General features: G+C 43.3%; 1 protein-coding gene across 1 annotated transcript in view; it reads right to left on the bottom strand.

Moving 5' to 3' along the window:
• The window catches only part of SPACA3 (sperm acrosome associated 3), a 26,518-nt gene extending 15,429 nt beyond the window's left edge, over positions 1-11,089 (bottom strand). The window contains exons 1-2 of the mRNA XM_023182894.1: positions 10,972-11,089; positions 5,523-5,640 (exon numbers count right to left, since the gene is read on the bottom strand). The gene's annotated coding sequence lies outside the window, so the exon portion shown is untranslated. The remainder of the gene's footprint in view (positions 1-5,522; positions 5,641-10,971) is intronic.
• Positions 11,090-19,499: the final 8,410 nt, after the last annotated feature.

Raw genomic sequence — 19,499 nt, 5'->3', positions numbered from 1 at the left:
AGAAAGAAAGAAAGAAAGAAAGAAAGAAAGAAAGAAAGAAAGAAAGAGAAAAGAAAAGAAAAGGCACTAATACAGTAAATTGGTACTGCTAGAGTAGGGTACAACTATAAAGATACTCAAAAATGTAGAAGCAACTTTGGAACTGGTTAACAGGCAGAGGTTGAAACAGTTTGGAGGGCTCAGAAAAAGACAGGAAGATGTGGGAAAGTTTGGAGCTTCCTAGAGACTTGTTGAATGGTTTTGACCAAAATGCGGATAGTGATATGGACAATAAATGAAGTCTATGCTGAGGTGGTGTCAGATGGAGATGAAGAACTTGTTGGGAACTGGAATAAAGTTGACTTTTGCTATGTTTTTGCAAAGAGGCTGGCAGCATTTTGCCACCACCCTAGAGATCTGTGGAACTTTGAACTTGAGAGAGATGATTTTGGGTATCTGGCAGAAAAAAATTCTAAGCAGCAAAGCATTCAAAAGGAAGCAGAGCATAAAAGTTGGGAAAATTTGTAGCCTTACGATGCAATAGAAAAGAAAACCCTATTTTCTGGGGAGAAATTCAAGCCAGCTACAGAAATTTGCATAAGTAATGAGGAGCCAAATGTGAATCACCAAGACAATGGGGAAAATGTCTCCAGGGCATATCAGAGACCTACACAGCAGCCCCTTCCATCACAGGCCAGAAGGCCTAGGAGGAAAAAATGGTTTTCTGGGCCAGGGCCCTCCTGCTGTGTGCAGCCTCGAAACCTGGTACCCTGCATCACAACAACTCCTGCTGTGGCTAAAAGGGGCCAAAGTACAGCTCAGGCCATGGCTTCAGTAGGTACAAGCCTCAAGCCTTGGCAGCTTCCACATGGTGTCAGTCCTGCAGTTGCACAGAGGACAAGAATTAAGGTTTGGGAACCTCCACCTAGATTTCAGAGGATGTATGGAAATGCCTGGATGTCCAGGCAGAGGTTTGCTTCAGGAGCAGAGTCCTCATGGAGAACCTCTGCTAGGGCATTGCAGAAAGGAAATATGGGGTTAGAGCCCCCATACAGAGTCCCCACTGTTGGAACTATGCCTGTTGAAACTATGAGAAGAGGGTCACTGTCCTCCAGACCCCAGAATGGTAAATCCACCAACAGCTTGCAACATGCACCTGGAAAAGTTGCAGACACTCAACGCTAGCCTGTGAAAGCAACCAGGAGTGTGGGGCTGCCCTCCAAAGCCACTGGGGCAGAGCTGCCCAAGACCATGGGAACTCACCTCTTGCATCAGCCTGTCCTGGATAGGAGACAGGGAGTCAAAGGAAACCGTTTTAGAGTTTTAAGGTTTGACTTCCCAACTGGATTTTGGACTTGCATGGGGACTGTAGCCCCTATATTTTGGCCAATTTTTCCCATTTGGAATGGGTGTCTTTACCCAGTCTGTACCCCCATTGTATGTAGGAAGTAACTAACTTGCTTTTGATTGTACAGGCTCATAGGCAAAAGGGACTTGCCTTGTCTCGGATTAGACTTTGGACTGTGAACTTTTGAGTTAATGCTGAATGAGTTAAGACTTTGGGGGACTGTTGGGAAGTCATGATTGGCTTTGAATGTGAGGACATGAGATTTGGGTGGGGCCAGGGGCTGAATGATATGGTTTGGCTGTGTCCCTACCCAAATCTCATCTTGAATTCTAGCTCCCATAATCCCCACATGTCATGGGAAAGACCAAGTGGGAGGTAATTGAATCACGGGGGCAGGTTTTTCCTGTGCTATTCTCATGATGGTGAATAAGTCTCACGAGATTTGATGGTTTTATAAAGGGCAGTTCCCCTGCACACGCTCTCTTGCCTGCTGCCATGTAAGACAAGAGTTTGCTCCTCTTTCGCCTTCCATTATGATTGTGAGGCTTCCCCAGCCATCTGGAACTGTGAGTCCATTAAACCTCTTTCTCTTTATAATTACCCAGTCTCAGGTATTTCTTCATAGTAGCATGAAAATGGATACATAGATAGATACATGGATAGATAGATATCCTATTGGTTCTGCTTCTCTGGAGAACTCTAACTTATATACTACTCATGTGAAGTTGGTAGAAAATTATTGGTTAGATAGATGAATAGATAGACAGACAGATATCCTATTCTGTTTCTCTGGAGAAGCCCCACTTATATACCACTCATGTGAAGCTGATAGAAGTTACTTAAAGTTGCCAAGATCCTCAATTCATGTGAATTTCCTTCCTGGACCTGGTGCCACTATAGGCTGACATTCTTCCTGTCCCTCTTGTGAGTTGTGGCTTCTATAGTCTGGGGCAGTGGGCTGTGAGAGCAGCAGACCTGGGGGGAGGCCTGATTTTATAGAACCTACCAGTTCTGTGAGCTTGGTGCATTAATTAACTTTGTTGACCCTCAGTATCCTCCCTGTAAAATGAAGAGAACTGCCATCCCAGGAAGGTGTGGAGGGGATTCATGAGATAACATGCAAAACATTTCACACAGTACCTGATACCAAGTAGACACTCAATAAAAGATTGCTTATATTATTATTTTGGGGGTGAGGAAACAAAGAAACTATGCTTTTGAGAACTACACTTGAATTGTCATAAAAGCCTCTGAGTGAGGACCTAAAGGGTGTTGCGAAGTTAAAACAGCATGAGCTTGTTTTAACTGATCAGAGGCCTTTTCCTCATACAAGTTTGTGCTATCTTGGCTTTCACTGTATTAGCAAGATCTCTGAATAAGCAGGGAATTACTCTTCTTGCATTCATCTTCTTGGACTTACATCCTAGGGATTTTCTCTCAAGGAAACTGATATCACCTTAAAAAAATTCAGTCTTGGAAAAAGTGCTTGTTCATCCCTTTGATACTCCTCATTCCCATCCCAATCTCCTTCTGAGTTCAGAGCTGGTTCTTCCATACCTGTTCCCACCACTCTGGTTGATGCCTTCTTTGTATCTTACCTGGGACTGCAGTCATTTCTTAACTGGCCTCTCTACATCACAGGACTCTTTCTAAATGACAGGGCTGAATGCACCATTCCCCATTTCTATACCTTTCAGTGGGGCTCTGTCACTTGCAGAACTGGGCCAGCCCACTTGGTCAGAAGCCCAGATGGACCTCCACGGTCTGCCCTCTTCACCTGGAAGCCTCACCTCCCAACCCCTGGGCCCTGGCAGTTCCAAACAACCAGCTCTTCCCAAGACATATCTGTCTAAAAGTTCTTCCTCATTTGGCAACAGATAACTTTGTCTCATCCTTCAAAATCAACCCGGAGTCACAACTTTTGCAGAAGGAGCTAATTCAATGCTCTCTGCCTCTTGAACACCCTCCCCTCTCACCTATTTTCTTGCTGCTACACCTTGAGTTTATTCCTATCATAGAATTACCACATTACACTATAATTTATAATGTACGTGACTACGATCCTGTCTGTGAGCTCTTCCAGAGCTAGGAGTACGTTATATTTATCTCTGTATTTCCTTGACTTATTAATGGGTAAGGCACACAGAAGGCACTGAAGAGATGTTAAGCAAATACATTTAAAAATGCACAGGTTGGGGATAGAAGAAGATGAATGTAACTGTAAAGGGGTAGTACGAGGGAGAGCTTCCTGGTAATGGCATAGTTCTGTATTTGGATTGGAGTGGTGGGTATACAAATCTACACATGAGGCCGGGCAGAGTGGCTCATGCCTATTAATCCCAGCACTTTGGGAGGCTGGGACGGGCAGATCACTTGAGGTCAGGAGTTTGAGACCAGCCTGGCTAACATGGTGAAACCCCATCTCTACTAAAAATATAAAAATTAGCCATGCGTGGTGCTGCACACCTATAGTCCCAGCTACTTGGGAGGTCAAGGTGGGAGTAATCACTTGAACCCAGGAGGCAGAGATTGCAGTGAGCAGAGATCCCACCACTGCACTCCAGCATGGGCGATGGAGCGAGACTCTGTCAAAAAAAAAAAAAGGAAAAGAAAAAGTTTCTTAGAAAGAAAAAACACACGGCCGGGCGCGGTGGCTCAAGCCTGTAATCCCAGCACTTTGGGAGGCTGAGACGGGCGGATCACGAGGTCAGGAGATGGAGACCATCCTGGCTAACCCAGTGAAACCCCATCTCTACTAAAAAAAATACAAAAAAAAAAAAAAAAAAAAAAAAAACTAGCCAGGCAAGATGGCGGGCGCCTGTAGTCCCGGCTACTCGGGAGGCTGAGGCAGGAGAATGGCGTGAACCTGGGAGGCGGAGCTTGCAGTGAGCTGAGATCTGGCCACTGCACTCCAGCCTGGGCGACAGAGCGAGACTCTGTCTCAAAAAAAAAAAAAGAAAGAAAAAACACATAAAAGCTAGTTTTACTGTTCTGACTAATCTAATAAAATAATTGGAAGTAAGGGGCAGTCAAAGTCTAATTTAATATTATTTAAAATTGGTTAGAAGTGAATGATTACAACAGAAACATAACCCAAGTGTGCTTCAATATGTGGCTGTTTTAATCTGGTTTGAGTTGATGTTTAAAAAGAAAAAAGAAAAAGAAGAAAAGGAAAAAAAAAGTGGTTGTTTTAGAATGATAACAAGTTTCTGCTCTGAAGACCTTTCCACCAGTGCCTAAGTGCTTAGGGCCATGAGTAGAGTGAATTAGGACAGTGCTGCTGTGGGTGCTGAACAAGCTCAGCAATGATGAAACACCTGAGAGAAACATACAGCTGCACTTATGGGATCTGATCACATAGAGGCTGAATGGGTGGAAGAAAACTGCTGGGCTGACCCACAACTCTGCGAAAATCTAAAACTCTGAGTCTGTGTCCACAGCAACTTGGAACCCGTGAAAAGCTACAGGGCGAAAAAGTGAGGTTTTGAGTAGACTGACACCTTCAAAAGCTAAAGGCCTCTAGAAATCCAGAGCCTCTAAAACCCTGAAATTCCTAGCAACCAGGTTGGGCTAACAACCTAACAACTTCAAGAGCCTAGATCCGTAAGAGCCTAGGGCCCCTAGAAACTGATGTCTCTAATAATTTGGGGCCTTTGAGAAACATGAAGCTTTTAATAAATTGAAAATCTGAATAACCTGGGGCTTTTAACAACCCAAGACCTATAATAAACTGGAACTCTTAGAAACTTGGGTTGCCTAGCAACCTGGGGGCTCTAATTATCAGAGACTCCTAGCAACCAGAGAGATTGTACAACCTGAGGGCCCTGTACACATCCAACCCTGGACCCAGTCCGCCTCTCACTCTTGCAGTAGCTGCCGCTGGATCTTGAGAAGCAGTGTGATCTAAGAGACAGAGCTGGAATTGGAAACCAAAGACGCATGCTTAGCGTTCTGATTTTGCCACTTACTAATCATATATCCTGTGGCCTAAGCTCCCTGACCGTCACTTTCCTTACATATGAGAAAAGGCTGGGCACAGTAGCTCATGCCTGTAATCCTAGCACTTTAAGAGGCCAAGGTGGAAGGATTGCTTGAGGCCAGGAGTTCAACACCAACCCAGGCAACATAGAGAGACACTGTCTCTACACAAAAAAAAAAAAAAAAAAAAAAATTAACCAGGTGTAATGGCATATACGTGGAGTCCCAGATATGCAGGAGGCTAAGGCGGGAGGATTTCTCAAGCCCAGGAGTCTGAGGCTGCAGTGGGCTATGATCACACCAGTACACTCTAGCCTGGGCAACAGAGCGAGACCCTGTCTCAAAAAACAAAACATTAACAGTTATTAACATTTTAGTGGCTAAAAAGTCATTTGCATTAGCATACTTCCTGTGAATAAAAGAGGTTAATCTGGATTCTAAAAATATACATTGTCCTTCATTGGGCTCAATAAAACTGTCATTTTGCATTAAAATAAATATGCCCTGTAAACACCATTCTCAAGGTTGCGGGTGTGGGAAGGCGGAGTGTACACCGGGAAGATGCTCATCCCTGGTGCAGTCCAACGTGAGGACGAAGACCCCCAAGGGGAAAGTGAAGACCTCCCGGACTCACAGGAAGTGAGGGCCAGAGCAGGGACCAGATCTACCTTTCCAGAACGTAACTGTATACTCACACTACTCTTGCCATTGACAGAGAGGGCATAAGAGAAGCCCTCTGACATTATTGCTCATGGGCGTGGAGTTGAGAGACAGTAAGCCTGGGTATTCTGTGGGGCTTCTTATGGTGTGTGGAAGGGAAATCACATGCAGCTCTATGGGTGTGTTCAACCTTCTGAACTTCTATGCCTCTCTGCAAAATGGGGAAAATGAAATGCATCTTTCAAAGGATCTGGTGTTCATGCTATCTTCCCTCTGACACATTCCCTACTACTCTTTGGGAGCTCCTCTCTCCTTGCTGAAATCCCGGGCCCCAGCAGAGCTCTCTCACGGTGCCGGAGGGTTGAGTGAGGAGGAAAGACATTATCCACTTCGCACCCAAAAGCAATTTCTCTCCCAAACTACAAGGAAGGAGCTGAGCTCCAGTTTCATGCTGTTCGATGGGCCCAAAGGAGTATCTTTTTTTTTTTTTTTTTTTTCTATTTAGACAGAGTCTCACTCCATTTTCTGGGCTGGAGCAATCTCAGCTCACTGCAACCTCTGCCTCCAGTGTTCTAGGGATCCTCCCACCTTAGCCTCCCAAGTAGCTGGGATCATGCCCGGCTAATTTTCTTTTTTCTGTTTTGTTTTGTTTTTTTTTTTTTTTTTGGTGTCTTAGTAGAGATGGAGTTTCACCATGTTGCCCAGGTTGGTCTCAAACTCCTGAGCTCAAGCAATCTGCCCGCGTTGGCCTCCCAAAGTGCTAGGATTACAGGCGTGAGCCACTGCACTCGGCCTTAAAGAAAGATCTTACATAGCAATGATTTTCCACTGGAGATGGATGGTTTCGCCCTCCAGAGGATGCATAGCAATGCCTGAAGACATTTTTGGTTACCACAACTAAGGGAGGGAGATTGCTACTGGCATTTGGTGAGAAAAAGTCAAGGATGCAGCATCCTACAAAGCACAGGACTGCTGCCCACAATAAATCAGCCCAAATGTCAGTCGTGGCAAGGTCAAAACATCCTGATAGACAGCATAGAGCAGTCTAGGTCTGGATCCTTCTCTGTTCCTAGTTTCCATGTGATTTTAGACAGGCTGTCTCATTTCTCTAGGCCATAGTCAGTTCCCTGACCTGTAAAATAAGACAATTTGATTTGATTGTGAGAAACACACATTCACCCGTCCAAACCCGAAGAATGTACTTGGAGACACGAAGAACAGCGGAAGCGAGACTTTTAATGGCGGTCTTGCAAGATCAGGTGTCTGGTAGGCAGGCACACCCAGGGCAGTTACAATAGGTAATTTATCTCCTAGCAATCAAGTCCCTCCCCCAGTTCCTCATCAGTCAAGTACTATGGTGTTACAATCATCCTGGATATCGCCTAAGTTTCATTATCCCTCTTATAAGGTTATACCCTGGGTCCAGTTCCCCACTTAAGTTTCAAATTCTCAATAACGAAACTTTCTTCCGTTTTATAGGGTGACCCCTCCTCTACATTCTGTTCACTTATTGTGACCTTCTAGGTGCATGAGCCATGAGGTTTGTTACATTTGTAGGCTGGCTGCCAGTACTTAGATTTATCACGCCTTGAAAATGGACCATTTAAAATGTTTTCTTACAAACTCCCTCCTCTTTTCTATTTACTTCCTTTGGTCTCATTTTCATATGAAGCCTTTCGGTCCTCGAATTTCTCTCTTACTTTTTTCCTTATATGAGAATGAGTTTAATTTGGTTTCTAATAGTAGCAGATTATTTTCCTAGTAATTCATGGGCATTTGTTTATTAATAGCTGCTTCAATTAATCTCTGTGCTAGTCACCTCATACAAGGGATAATACAACATCTCACTGTGGTTAAGATTCCTGCGACAATTGTGAGAGATGTAAGGATTGAAGCTACCATGCCTTTCCAAACCAACTCCTAGCCAACCCACAAGTGGGTCGTCAATTCCAGCATTTTCTGCCAGTTTGTTGGCTAGAGTTTTCAGTCCTTGTAAAGCTTCTGTAATGGTCCCATCTGGGGCAGTATTGTTGGGAATGAAAGTACAACATTTCCCACCTAGCATAACATATATGCCCCCTTTTTCCGCTAGTATCATGTCTAACACAAGCCTGTTTTCCCAGGCCATTTGGCTGGTGACATCTAACTGGCTAGCCACCCTTTTGAGGGTGTCCCAAGTATAATTGATAAATCTCTGTTGATTATAATAGATGTAGTTAATCCAATCCACATTCTTATTAATAGTTGGGCCAGGTGTGTTGGCTCACGCCTGTAATCTCAACACTTTGGGAGGCTGAGACAGACAGGTCACTTGAGGTCAAGAGCTTTAGACCAGCCTGGCCAACACAGCAAAACCCCATCTCTACTAAAAATACAAAAATTAGCTGGGTGTGGTTGCATGCACCTGTAATCCCAGCTACTTGGGAGGCTGAGGCAGGAGAATGGCTTGAACCTGGGAGGCAGAGGAGGTTGCAGTGAGTCAAGAACATGCCACTGCACTCCAGCCGGGGTGACAAGCGAGACTCCATCCCTCCCCCAAAAAAAGTAGTTGACCACCAGAAGAATGCTGACTTTGGGCCTTAAATTCATTAGGCCCCTCCCTAGGGACTCCTGTTGACTCAACATATATATTGGAGTCAAAAGAATTTGTCAAAATTCTCCAGTTTTGGTGGCCATGTGTATTTTCAGGTATCTTGTGGAATGCCAGGGTGAAGAGAATGGCCAATTGGACTAAAGCAAAGTCCTGGTCCAACTGGACAGTAACAAGTTATGGAGATTCCTTTCCCACAATACCACCAGACATCAGCCTGGGGTATATGGAGAGCTGAGTAATTGCCTTTGCCTCACCAGTGATGTTTAGGAATTGGGTACAAGTCAAGAGTTCTCATGGGCTTACTGTACTCTGCCCCCTGCCTAGAGAAGCAAGAGGAGTGGTTCATATTCCCTATAGAGAATGAGGGGTTTGCTCTGGGATCTGACCTCCGCAATGCAGGAAAGAGTAATGACAGACTCCTACAAGTCTCGTTTACCCATGCATCCTTATCCTGGTATAGAACCAACATACAACGCATTCCTTCAGGATTGGTATCCCATCCTAGGGGCAACGGAACCACTTGTGCCTGAGGTCGTCCTGCAGCACACACATAATAGTTACTCTTGCTGAGGGCTTGTACTGAAAATTTGACCCATTCGACCCAGGCATTCACATCTCTGTAAACTGTCTTAATTTCTATGATTTGCCTTAAATACTTTACCTCAATTATTTTTACCCTTTTAGGGTCATTATTTGGTGGACCAAAGTGTTTATTGGGGTCTGGGGTTGCAGTATTCCCAGGCAAATGGGAGGTTGAGTTCTTGATTAGTTTGAGAGCAAATCACCCTAGGGGGTCTTTCCCTGTGATGCCTGCTCCTAACTTATACACATAAGACGCTACTTTTGGTTCTTGGTCTAGAACAGCTGGATTGTCAATGGTGATGAGTATAGGATTGCATTCTAAATTCTGACAGTTATTTGATGGGGAGCCCTTGGTCAGAGGTAGTTTATTCTTCAAGGGTCTCCAGCTCAGAGTTACCCACCCCAGGTTTACTGTCCAACACTCAAATTGGGTAGTACACCATACATCATCCCAGCTGGGGCAGGGCAATGCCCTACTGTAACCTGCATTTGGCTCAGGGCGAAGATATTTATTCACCTGTGAGAGCTGTCTCTAATTTTCCAAATTCCCACAAGGTAAGACCTGGCAGGCATTAAATCTTATAGTTTGGGGTGCTACCATCTGGGTTATATTAATTACCAACCTGATTGGGTAGGGAGGAGTCCCCTGCCAGTTTCCATTTTGACCTTCTGCTCCTTGTATGGTAGCCCATGCCTGCCATATTAACTTCCAGAAATGGGGCCAGCCCATGTTTTCTTTTAAGATTTTTCTCAGAGTTGACTTTAAGGGTTCCTCAGGTGACCCATGCACTTTTCACTGGGTTTTTTTCCCCCTCCCTTCTGGGGTCTCTTTTACCAGTCCCTTGACTCAAGTATACTGAGTTCACCCCCTTCAGCTGTTTGCACAGCCGTCTCAGTGCTCAGGAGCACTTGATGGGGCCTTCCCAGCTTGGGTGCAGCTTGTCTTCTTTCCAAGTCTTAATCAGCACCAAGTCACCAGGCTGGAAGTGGTAAACCACAAACTCAACAGGCGGAGTTTGAGTCAGAAGTCCTTTTAACCTAAGGGATGACAGGGTAGAGGATATGGCCAGTATATAATATCTTAAGTATTGATCTTTGGTTTCTATAGTAGGGAGATATGTAGTTCTGCCCAAATATGGGAGCCCATGTAATAACTAATAGGGAGACAATCCCAAGTCTTTCCTTGGGGCTGTCCTAATCCTAAGGAGTGTTACTGGAAAACATTTGGTCCAAGGCATTTTAGTTTCTAAGATTAGCTTGGTGATACACTTTTTGGGTGTTTGATTCATTCTTTCTACCTTTCCATAGGAAGGGGGATGCCAAAGGGTGTGATAATCCCATCGAATTTGTAAACCTTCCATAATTCCCCTTAACACCCTTGAGGTAAAGTGGCTCCCATTGTCTGAAGCAGTATTTTCCACCATGCCAAATCTAAGTACAATTGTTCTAATATTATTTTGACCACATTTCTGGTGGTGGCTGTTGGAAAGGGAAAGACTTCCACCCAGCCAGGAAGGTGATCTACAATCACCAGTAAATACTTTAGTCTTCCTACTTAGGGCATTTCTGTGATATCTACTTAGATACTTTGAAATGGTCTTAGTTTGGGAGGTCTTCCTCCCTTGTCCTTCTCATTTTTTTCTCAATGTTTTCTCATTACCTTTTTGTTTATCCTTTGACAAGTTACAAAACTTGCACATACTTGTTTAGTGAGGGTATAAATCCCTAAACACCCATAATTCCTAAGTATTGCATTACACAGAGCCTGGGATCCCCAGTGACTCCTTTTGCATAATACAGACATTATTTATCTTATTAGGGGTTTAGTCACACTAGCTCTCTCCCACTGTCCACCTTTTTCTCTGCTGCCTGCTTTGGCTCTGTGGCTCCTGCCACCCCCACATCTGCAGCTGCACTCCCTGGCCTGCAAGGCCAGCTTTTAGTTACAAAGTTAACCTTTAAAAGGCCTTTCTCTGCTGGTTCCTCCAGATTTAATCTGAAGTATTTTCTCATCTGATCTCTGAGCCTCTGCAAGAATGCAGAGGGAGTTTCCTCTTTTTCTTGTTGAATCTCGAATGCTTTTGAGACATTTTATGTCCTGGCAGTGGACTCTTTGATCTCTTATAATTATTTGTTCCTCCATTTGGGCCCAGTCCCTGGGATCATTATTATCCCATTTGGGATTGACATTTGGAAATTTTTGTTTGGCTGGCAAGACCCCTTGCCCAGGAGGGTGCTGCCTCTCCCAGATGGTCATGACTGCTCTCCTAATCATTCCCCTTTCTTCTGCTGTGAACAGTGTATTTATAATGGAATAATTTTAGCCCAGGTGTAAAAGCTGGGTCCTAGGGTTTGGTCCAACTGGTCTGCTAAACTGAGGGGATCTTCTAGGAGTGGTTTCATTTCCTTCTAGAAATTTCTAACTTCAGTACCTGTAAGAGGAGCATTTACAAAGCCAATCTCTCCATGTCCCATGGGAACTTCCCTAAGAGGGAACATGCTAGATGCCTGCTGTGTGGAAGGGATAGGGGAGTTTTCAATATCCTCTTACACTGTTTTTTTGTTTGTTTGTTTTTTATTTTTTTATTATACTTTAAGTTCTAGGGTACACATGCACAACATGCAGGTTTGTTACATATGTAGACACGTGCCATGTTGGTGTGTTGCACCCATTGACTCATCGTTTACATTAGGTATATCTCCTAATGCTATCCCTCCCCCTTCTCCCCACCCCACGACAGGCCCCAGTGTGTGATGTTCCCCACCCTGTGTCCAAGTGTTCTCATTGTTCAATTCCGACCTATGAGTGAGAACATGTGGTGTTTCGTTTTCTATCCTTGCAATAGGTTGCCCAGAATTATGGTTTCCAGCTTCATCCATGTCCCTACAAAGGACATGAACTCATCCTTTTTTACGGCTGCATAGTATTCCGTGGTGTATATGTGCCACATTTTCTTAATCTAGTCTATCATTGATGGACATTTGGGTTGGTTCCAAGTCTTTGCTATTGTGAATAGTGCTGCAATAAACATACGTGTGCATTGCATGTGTCTTTATAGCAGCATGATTTATAATCCTTTGGGTATATACCCAGTAATGGGATGGCTGGGTCAAATGGTATTTCTAGTTCTAGATCCTTGAGGAATCTCCACACTGTCTTCCACAATGGTTGAACTAATCTACAGTCCCTCCAATGGTGTGAAAGTGTTCCTATTTCTCCACATCCTCTCCAGCAGCTGTTGTTTCCTGACTTTTTAATGATCAGCATTCTAACTGTTGTGAGATGGTATCTCATTGTGGTTTTGATTTGCATTTCCCTGATGGCCAGTGATGATGAGCATTTTTTCATGTGTCTGTTGGCTGCATAAATGTCTTCTTTTGAGAAGTGTCTGTTCATATCATTTGTCCACTTTTTGATGGGGTTGATTTTTTTCTTGTAAATTTGATTGAGTTCTTTGTAGATTCTGGATATTAGCCCTTTGTCAGATGGATAGATTGTAAAAATTTTCTCCCATTCTGTAGGTTGCCTGTTCACTCTGATGGTAGTTTCTTTTGCTTTGCAGAAGCTCCTTAGTTTAATTAGAGCCAATTTGTTGATTTTGGCTTTTGTTGCCATTGCCTTTGGTGTTTTAGTCATGAAGTCCTTGCCCATGCCTATGTCCTGAATGGTATTGCCTAGGTTTTCTTCTAGGGTTTTTACGGTTTTAGGTCTAACATTTAAGTCTTTAATCCATCTTGAATTAATTTTTGTATAAGGTGTAAGGAAGGGATCCAGTTTCAGCTTTCTACATATGGCTAGCCAGTTTTCCCAGCACCATTTATTAAATAGGGAATCTTTTTCCTATTTCTTGTTTTTGTCAGGTTTATCAAAGATCAGATGGTTGTAGATGTGTGGTATTATTTCTGAGGGCTCTGTTCTGTTCCATTGGTCTACATCTCAGATTTGGTACTAGTGCCATGCTGTTTTGGTTACTGTAGACTTGTAGTGTAGTTTGAAGTCAGGCAGCATGATGCCTCCAGCTTTGTTCTTTTGGCTTAGGATTGTCTTGGCAATGCAGGTTCTTTTCTCGTTCCATATGAATTTTAAAGTAGTTTTTTCCAATTGTTTGATGAAAGTCATTGGTAGCTTGCTGGGGATGGCATTGAATCTATAAATTACCTTGGGCAGTATGGCCGTTTTCACAATATTGATTCTTCCTATCCATGAACATGGAATGTTCTTCCATTTGTTTGTGTCCTCTTTTATTTCATTGAGCAGTGGTTTGTAGTTCTCCTTGAAGAGGTCCTTCACATCCCTTGTATGTTGGATTCTATTCTCTTTGAAGCCATTGTGAATGAGAGTTCATTCATGATTTGGCTCTCTGTTTGTCTGTTATTGGTGTATAGGAATGCTTGTGATTTTTGCACATTGATTTTGTATCCTGAGTCTTTGCTGAAGTTGCTTATGAGCTTAAGGAGATTTGGGGCTGAGACGATGGGGTTTTCTAAATGCACAATCATGTAATTTGCAAACAGAGACAATTTGACTTCCTCTTTTCCTAATTGAATACCCTTTATTTCTTTCTGCCTGATTGCCTTGGCCAGAATTTCCAACACTGTGTTGAATAGGAGTAGTGAGAGAGGGCACCCCTGTCTTATGCCAGTTTTCAAAGGGAATGCTTCCAGTTTTTGCCCATTCAGTATGATATTGGCTGTGGGTTTGTCATAAATAGCTCTTATTATTTTGAGATACATCCAATCAATACCTAATTTATTGAGAGTTTTTAGCATGAAGGACTGTTGAATTTTGTCGAAGGCCTTTTCTGCATCCATTGAGATAATCATGTGGTTTTTTTCTTTGGTTCTGTTTATATGATGGATTATGTTTATTGATTTGTGTATGTTGAACCAGCCTTGCATCCCAGGGATGAAGCCCACTTGGTCATGATGGATAAGCTCTTTGATGTGCTGCTGAATTCGGTTTGCCAGTATTTTATTGAGGATTTTTGCATCTATGTTCATCAGGAATATTGGTCTAAAATTCTCTTTTTTTGTTGTGCCTCTGCCAGACCTTGGTATCAGGATGATGCTGGCCTCATAAAATGAGTTAGGGAGGGTTCCCTCTTTTTATATTGATTGGAATGGTTTTTAAAGGAATGGTACCAGCTCCTCCTTGTACCTCTGGTAGAATTTGGCTGTGAATCCATCTGGTCCTGGACTTTTTTTGGTTGGTAAGCTATTAATTATTGTCTCAATTTCAGAGCCTGTTATTGGTCTATTCAGGGATTCAACTTCTTCCTGGTTTACTCTTGGGATGGTGTATGTGTCCAGGAATTTATCCATTTCTTCTAGATTTTCTAGTTTATTTGTTTAGAGGTCTTCATTGTATTCTCTGATGAAAATTTGTATTTCTGTAGAATTGGTGGTGATACCCCCTCTATCATTTTTTATTGCATCTATTTGATTCTTCTCTCTTTTTCTTCTTTATTAGTCTTGCTAGTGGTCTATCAATTTTGTTGATCTTTTCAAAAAACTAGCTCCTGGATTCACTGATTTTTTGAAGGGTTTTTCGTGTCTCTGTCTCCTTTAGTTCTGCTCTGATCTTAGTTATTTCTTGCCTTCTGCTAGCTATTGAGTGTGTTTGCTCTTGCTTCTCTAGTTCTTTTCATTGTGATGTTAGGGTGTCAATTTTAGATCTTTCCTACTTTCTCTTGTGGGCATTTAGTGCTATAAATTTCCCTCTACACACTGCTTTAAATGTGTCCTAGAGATTCTGGTATGTTGTGTCTTTATTATCATTGGTTTCAAAGAACATCTTTATTTCTGCCTTCATTTCATTATGTACCCAGTAGTCATTCAGGAGCAGGTTGTTTAGTTTCCATGTAGTTGAGTGGTTCTGAGTGAGTTTCTTACTCCTGAGTTCTAGTTTGATTGCACTGTGGTCTAAGAGACAGTTTGTTATAATTTCTGTTCTTTTACATTTGCTGAATAGTGCTTTACTTCCAACTATGTGGTCAGTTTTGGAATAAGTGCGATGTGGTGCTGAGAAGAATGCATATTCTGTTGATTTGGGGTGAAGAGTTCTGTAGATGTCTATTAGGTCTGCTTGGTGCAGAGCTGAGTTCAATTCCTGGATATCCTTTTTAACTTTCTGTCTCGTTGATCTTTCTAATGTTGACAGTGTGGTGTTAAAGTCTCTCATTATTATTGTTGGAAGTCTAAGTCTCTTTGTAGGTCTCTAAGGACTTGCTTTATGAATCTGGGTGTCCTGTATTGGGCGTATATATATTTAGGATAGTTAGCTCTTCTTTTTTTTTTTTTTTTTTTTGAGACGGAATCTCGCTCTGTCGCCCAGGCTGAAGTGCAGTGGCCGGATCTCAGCTCACTGCAACTCCACCTCCCGGGTTTACACCATTCTCCTGCCTCAGCCTCCTGAGTAGCTGGGACTACAGGTGCCCGCCACCTCACTCGGCTAGTTTTTTGTATTTTTTAGTAGAGACGGGGTTTCACCGTGTTAGCCAGGATGGTCTCGATCTCCTGACCTCGTGATCCACCCGTCTCGGCCTCCCAAAGTGCTGGGATTACAGGCTTGAGCCACCGCACCCGGCCTAGTTAGCTCTTCTTGTTGAATTGACCCCTTTATCATTATGTGATGGCCTTCTTTGTCTCTTTTGATCTTTGTTGGTTTAAAGTCTGTTTTATCAGAGACTAGGATTGCTACCTCTGCTTTTTTTGTTTTCCATTTGCTTGGTAGATTTTTCTCCATCCCTTGATTTTGAGTCTATGAGAGATTTTGTCACCACCAGGCCTGCCTTACAAGAGCTCCTGAAGGAAGCACTAAACATGGAAAGGAACAACCGGTACCAGTCACTGCAAAAACATGCCAAATTGTAAAGACCATTGATGCTAGGAAGAAACTGCATCAACTAATGAGCAAAATAACCAGCTAACATCATAATGACAGGATCAAATTCACACATAACAATATTAACCTTAAATGTAAATGGGCTAAATGCTCCAATTAAAAGACACATACTGGCACATTGGATAAAGAGTCAAGATCCATCAGTGTGCTGTATTCAGGAGACCCATCTCACATGCAGACACACACAAAGCCTCTTACACTGTTCTAATTCTTTTCTTAAATTTGGATAAAGATTTAAAGGGGAGGTTGGTTCAGCTCCCCCATGGTCTCCAGGTCTTTCTTCCTCTGACCTTCCTCCTGCCCCTTGATCTTCCTGTCCCTGATTTTGTGAGACATATAGAGGGGGCAAGCATGGTAGGGGTTCCCGGGGCTTTTCCTTGAGTGAGGGCTTTTTACTAGGCTCTTTTTCTTCTTTGATGGGGAACATGGAAGCTAATTCCATAGTCCAGCAGAGAGTGTAACCTATCTCTTCTCGTGAGGATGGGGTTTTATAATTCACATAGAGAGTTAACGCTTGCCACATCCAGTCCTCATCTGACCCAAAGTTAGGCCAAAAGACTGAAGGCTTACAAATGGGGTCCTTGGGTCAGATAAAACAGCAATACTTTATCATCTTTTGCTTTTCCTTGTCCCTGGTTCAAGAATTGTCCCTCCAAACCTGCAGCACTCTCCCCAAAGGACTATACAGGGAATGTCAGAGAGAGTTTCTTTGATTCCCTCTTTCCTTTGTCCCCTCGGCCTAGAATTTCTGTTTCCCATTTTTGGTCAGTCTCTGTGTCTGAGTTTCTGTGCGTACTCAACCCCCCTCTACTGGAGGCTTCTCACACACCCCGAAAATCGCTTCATCCATTTCCAGCCATTTCCCTCACAGGAGAATGGAAGTGTGGATTGGAACTCTGCACTCGCTTCGTATCTAAGATATGTCTCAGTCACACACTCGACCTCCAAAAATGCCCAACTACCAAGGCAGTACTTATAGTCCAATTTTCTACCTTGCTTCATGCACAAGATTGCTTGGTTGCCACGGTGCCTGCTTTTCTCCCTTTGTCACCTCCACTGCCTCCCGAATAACAGTCTCAAGTTTGTCTATGGCTTCTGCAGGGAGCCAGGACACTCAGACAGATCAGGCCACCTAAGTCGGGTGGGACACATCTTCCCTCTCGGCCAGAGTCCCACTCCACGCAGGCACAGAGATCCTAGATGGGCCTCCAGGTTTGTGAGAAACACACAGTCACCCATCCAAATCCAGAGAAAGGACTCAGAGACACGAAGAACAGCAGAAGTGAGACTTTTAATGGTGGACTTGCAAGATCGAGTATCTGGTAGGCAGGCATGCTCAGGGCGGTCACAACAGGTAATTTATCTCCTAGCACACGAATCCTTCCCCCAGTTCCTCATTGGTTGAGTACTTCCTAGACGTCGCCTAAGTTTCATTATCTCCTTTCTAAGGTTATACCCTGATCCCCTCCCCTGCTTAAGTTTCAATTTCTCAATAACAAAACTTTCTTCCCTTGTATGGGCTGACCCCTCCTCTACGTTCTGTTCACTTATGGTGACCTTCTAGGTGCATGAGATATGTGGTTTGTTACATTTGCAGGCTGGCTGCCAGTACTTAGATTTATCGTGCCTTGAAAATGGACCATTTAAAATGTTTTCTCACATTGATGATCCATGTGGCCCCTCCTAATGCCATCATCCTCTAGCTGTGCCCCCACTTGCCCACCTGTTGACTTTGCATATGGTATTTTGAGTCTCCAAAAGCTAAAGTGGGTGTATTGTCACCTCCATTTCTTCAACTGTAACATGGGAATAATTATTCCTACTTCACCATTCCTATATCGGCATAAGGAGAAAAAGGGAATAATGTGTGTGAAATTGCCTTACACATAGTACATGCTTAATCAACATTTGTCTTTCTTAAAAAACCATCATAATGGGTTAGCATGGAAAAAATATTTAAGAAAATTGTAATTCTCTGACAAGCATCTTCATTCAACAGCCACCAGGACAGAGGAGCCTTCAAGCCCCTCAAGACATGATGTCATAATTTTCCAAGAGGCAGTGATGGATCTCAGGTTTCACAGGTAGCCTAGAGAGGTGGAAAGAACTTGGGCAGGGAGATACACAGACCTGCTTTTAGGCCTCTGACCCATCCTTAATAGAAATATTTCTGGCCGGGCGCGGTGGCTCAAGCCTGTAATCCCAGCACTTTGGGAGGCCGAGACGGGTGGATCACGAGGTCAGGAGATCGAAACCATCCTGGCTAACACGGTGAAACCCCGTCTCTACTAAAAAATACAAAAAGCTAGCTCGGCGTGGTGGCGGGCGCCTGTAGTCCCAGCTACTCGGGAGGCTGAGGCAGGAGAATGGCGTAAACCCGGGAGGCGGAGCTTGCAGTGAGCTGAGATCCGGCCACCACACTCCAGCCTGGGCGGCAGAGCGAGACTCCGTCTAAAAAAAAGAAATATTTCTGTCCAAAAAAAAAAAAGATTACATTGGAATAATCATTTCAACAGCTCCAGTCACTACAAACTGGAAAGTTACAGAGCCTTGATGCCAAGTCTGAGCTGAGCTCAAACCCTTCCTTTGCCATTCTCTATTGAGTGACCTAATTGTCAACAGGAATGATAATAATTCAAATTATTATTAGGAGGCTGTGAATTTCAAGTGAGATAAAGCATTTAGTAATTGCTTAATAATGTTAGCTATTGTTGTGTTCTAAGAGCTAGAGATGGGTCCCAGTCCGTGTATTAGTGTATTGCCTGCCTAGGCACAACTGTATTCTTGTTTAAGATTTCCATGAAAAATCACACAACATTGTCAAACCCCATTATGGTTCCATGAGAAAGATGTTTAGTTGTCTCTGCTACCCTCCCTTCATACACACACACACACACACACACATATTCCATTTTACATATAAAAAAGCTGACATTGGACGTTTGATCAAGATAAGGATCTGTTGTACTCTGAAGGACGGGGATATAAAGCTGTGTTTTTCCAGCATCTCCTTCCTTCATCCCAAGAACATACTGCACTCCCAAGAACATACCCATCAAAAGAGGTTAAAATGCCCACTTTTGACTGTTTAAAGTGGGAAAGGCATCATCCTACCCCCTGAGCCTCTATAAAGAAAGCAATCTTGTAAAACAGAATCTGTCCCGTGGTTAAGCCAAGACCATCTCTTATTGATTAAAGGTCAACAAGAATGTAGATTAGTTAAGCTATGCAGAGACCTAACATTCTGAAATGCCAAGTCCTGAGGCTAAAAGTCTAAAACCAATCATTCAAAATCCAAGGAGATGCAACCCTGGAGGAATGATCTGAAGTAAGCTACTTCACAGAATCTGAAATCCGGACTGCCAGTATCTCGCTAAGGCACTCCCACACAGAGGGCTGAAACTGAGCTCAAAATTCTGATAGTGCTTAAAATAGAGTCCTGCAAACATACACAG

The sequence above is a fragment of the Piliocolobus tephrosceles genome, chromosome 16, assembly GCF_002776525.5.
Source record: "Piliocolobus tephrosceles isolate RC106 chromosome 16, ASM277652v3, whole genome shotgun sequence".
NCBI lineage: Eukaryota > Metazoa > Chordata > Mammalia > Primates > Cercopithecidae > Piliocolobus > Piliocolobus tephrosceles.
This window is presented reverse-complemented; position numbering and strand designations above follow the sequence as displayed.